The sequence below is a fragment of the Myotis brandtii genome, unplaced genomic scaffold (genome assembly GCF_000412655.1).
Source record: "Myotis brandtii unplaced genomic scaffold, ASM41265v1 scaffold2256, whole genome shotgun sequence".
Taxonomy (NCBI): domain Eukaryota; kingdom Metazoa; phylum Chordata; class Mammalia; order Chiroptera; family Vespertilionidae; genus Myotis; species Myotis brandtii.
The window spans coordinates 46894-49819 of record NW_005358464.1 but is presented as its reverse complement, the minus strand read 5'-3'; the positions used below and the strand labels follow the sequence as shown (position 1 = coordinate 49819).

Sequence of the window (2926 nt, the reverse complement as noted above, 5' to 3'; positions counted from 1 at the left end):
ACCAATGGACATGGACAACAGGGGGATGGGAGCATGACTGTGAGTGGGGCGGGGGAGGTTGGGGGTTAATGGGGGAGATGAGGACACATCTGTAATACCTTAACTAATAAAAAAAAAAGAAAAAATAAATAAATTTAAAAAAGAGAGAAAGATGCAAATTGACCATACCTTTGTGGTGCCCAACAGCCAATCAGGAGTGAGTATGCAAATTAACCCAACGAAGATGGCGGGTTAATTTGCATACACAGCCACCATGGCAATGACGCAGGTATTCCACACAACTCCAGCCGCTCCGGGCCTCTGGGCAGTGTGGGAAGGCAGAAAGGTGGCTCCGGCCCAGAGCGAAGGCAGTGCTGGCAGCCAGGGGAAGGAAGGCCCATTTTTGCACAAATCTTCATGCATCAGGCTACTAGTAATTACTATAAAATGACAGTGTTAAGGGCAGAATAGAATATTGGGGACTAGCTATAATTATAAGAAATATTAATCATGCTTGCTTTGTTCTGATTGAAGAAACCACATTCTAACCTGGCTGGGAGGTGTAAGCCCTGGGACCTGGGAGCTCACCTGGAAATGTGGCCCATCCTCCTCATCCAAGAACTGCTTATTATCATGGGAAGATTAACAACCTTATTGCCCAAACAATGGAGTCCAATCTGCATTGCCTGTAGTCTGTAACCATTATACCCTTTTTTATTCCTTTTGCCTACTTCCCATATAATCTTTGTCCTACCCAAAGAACAGATGGCTTATGTTGGGGGGGAGGTATAGAGTAGATTTTCGTGGATGACCTGCTGCTCTCCCATACTGCAGGCAATATGGGAATAAACACTCATATATGATTTAACACTAACTCTGCTAAATTGGCTCAAGTACTGACAGGCAGCATGGACCCATTAGTTGTCTGCTTTCATATTCTGGTGACTCTGGTGGGACTGACAAGCAGCAAACTCCTCTGAGGTGAGTACTGGGGATCTCGCTTGCTGTCTGGACTAGGGGTTCCCAGGGCTGAGGCCTGGACTCTTTTATTCGCAGTGCTGCCAGCAATTTTCCTGTTTTGAGTCCCAGCCGCAACCTCAGTAATCCCTGGAGTCTCACTTAAGACCTAAATTGAATCAACTATTTTTGTATGACAGGAGAAGCATTTGCTGCCTCTCATCTGGGCTTCTTTGTAAGGCATAAGAACCATTTACTGTGTATGGCAAGAGAGGCATTTACTGCCTCTTATCTGGGGGAGCCTGATCAGCTCTGGCTGGCAAGAGACCTCCAGTGGTCTTTAACCTCTGGGACAAGAGACATTGCTCTGCTTCAGTGTTTTTTGTTTGTTTGTTTGTTTGTTTGTTTTAATGCAGGGCATTCTGAGGTTTCAGTGGCTGGACAGATAAGAAGCACAGTGTGGCGCTCTTGCCTGTGGGTTGTGCATGCCTGTAAATATTGGATATGAGTGTCTCTGTTGATAGTTGTTTTGTGATTCTGTTCTTTGGTTCAATTTGTTTAAAGATGGTTATATCCCACTTTGCTGGGGGACCCCAGCTTCTTGTCACAGACTGAATCCCTGGGAGGGACTGCAGGAACTTCCCAGCAGCTGCCAAGAATTCGAATCTTGGGGACTCTCCCTGTTCTCCCTGTCAAGGCATCAGCCTCCTGAAACGCTTCGCTAGTGAGAGTTTTGTCTGTAACGTCTTTGGTTACAGATGTTCTTTGCTTGCTTTCTTAACTTTTGGGGACTTAGTTTTATGAATGCAGGGAATCCTCTGTCTCTGCTGCTGTTTGAGCTTTGCGCCACTCAGAACTAAAGATCATTTGCTGTGCTGGGTTAGTGTGAGATAAGATTCTAAGGATAATGTCCTAGTCCATCCTTTTGAGAGTACTCATTTATTTAATTTAGGGATTGTTTTTGTTTCTGTTTTGAAATAGGATGAGATCTCTTCTTATATGCAAGATTTTGTGTTGTTACAGTCTACTCAGAAAGAAAAATATGGGAAATAAAGCCTAAACACCCCAAATCTTTCTGCTAGGAGGGCCAGATCTGCAAAAGTGCCTTGAGCAGGGGCCACTTTCTTTTTTAAAGAAAAAAAAAATAGTAAAGTCTTTGGTAACTTAAAACTTTGGAGTTATGCTGGATTAAAAAGTAAAAAATTATTAAGTATCTAGGTATTTTGAAATAACAGGATACTGAAATATTAATTAATCTGAGTTTGCCTACTTTTGGCTTCTTATTACAGAGACTCTAGAACAGCGGTTCTCAACCTGTGGGTCGCGACCCCTTTGACGGTCAAACGACCCTTTCACAGGGGTCACCTAAAACCATCCTGCATATCAGATATTTACATTACAATCCATAACAGTAGCAACATTACAGTTATGAAGTACAACGAAAATAATTTTATGGTTGGGTCACAACATGAGGAACTGTATTTAAAGGGCCAGAAAGTTGAGAACCACTGATCTAGAGGATGCATTTGAATCTGTTAATGAATATGTCTTGCATTTTATTTGAAGTATCTCTTTTTTTTTATTTTGTTTTTATTGATTTCAGAGAGGAAGGGAGGGGGAGAGAGAGGTAGAAACATCAATGATAAGAGTGATCAACCAGCTGCCTCCTGCATGCCCCCTACTGGGGATCAAACCTGCAACCTGGGCATGTGCCCTGACTGTCAGCCATGACTTCCTGGTTTATCGGTTGACATTCAACCACTGAGCAACACTGGCTGGGTCTGAAATATATCTCTAAAAATGTGAATGTGGGTGGCTGTTACTCGGACAGGCATGGAGGAACGCGCTTACCTCTGCGGCTTGGGCCCTTCTCGAGGATGCCGCTGTCGCCAGCAGCATCAGGGCACAGCTGAGAGGATGGCGGCCGGCAGCTAGCTTGCCTGGCTCTGGCCCAGGAAGAGGAGCATGACGTCGAGGAGGGGCAGCGAGT

At 44.4% G+C, this 2926-nt stretch overlaps 1 pseudogene; it reads left to right on the top strand.

The window, feature by feature from the left end:
• The first annotated feature begins 253 nt into the window (after positions 1-253).
• The window catches only part of LOC106726105, a 4237-nt pseudogene continuing 1564 nt past the window's right edge, over positions 254-2926 (top strand).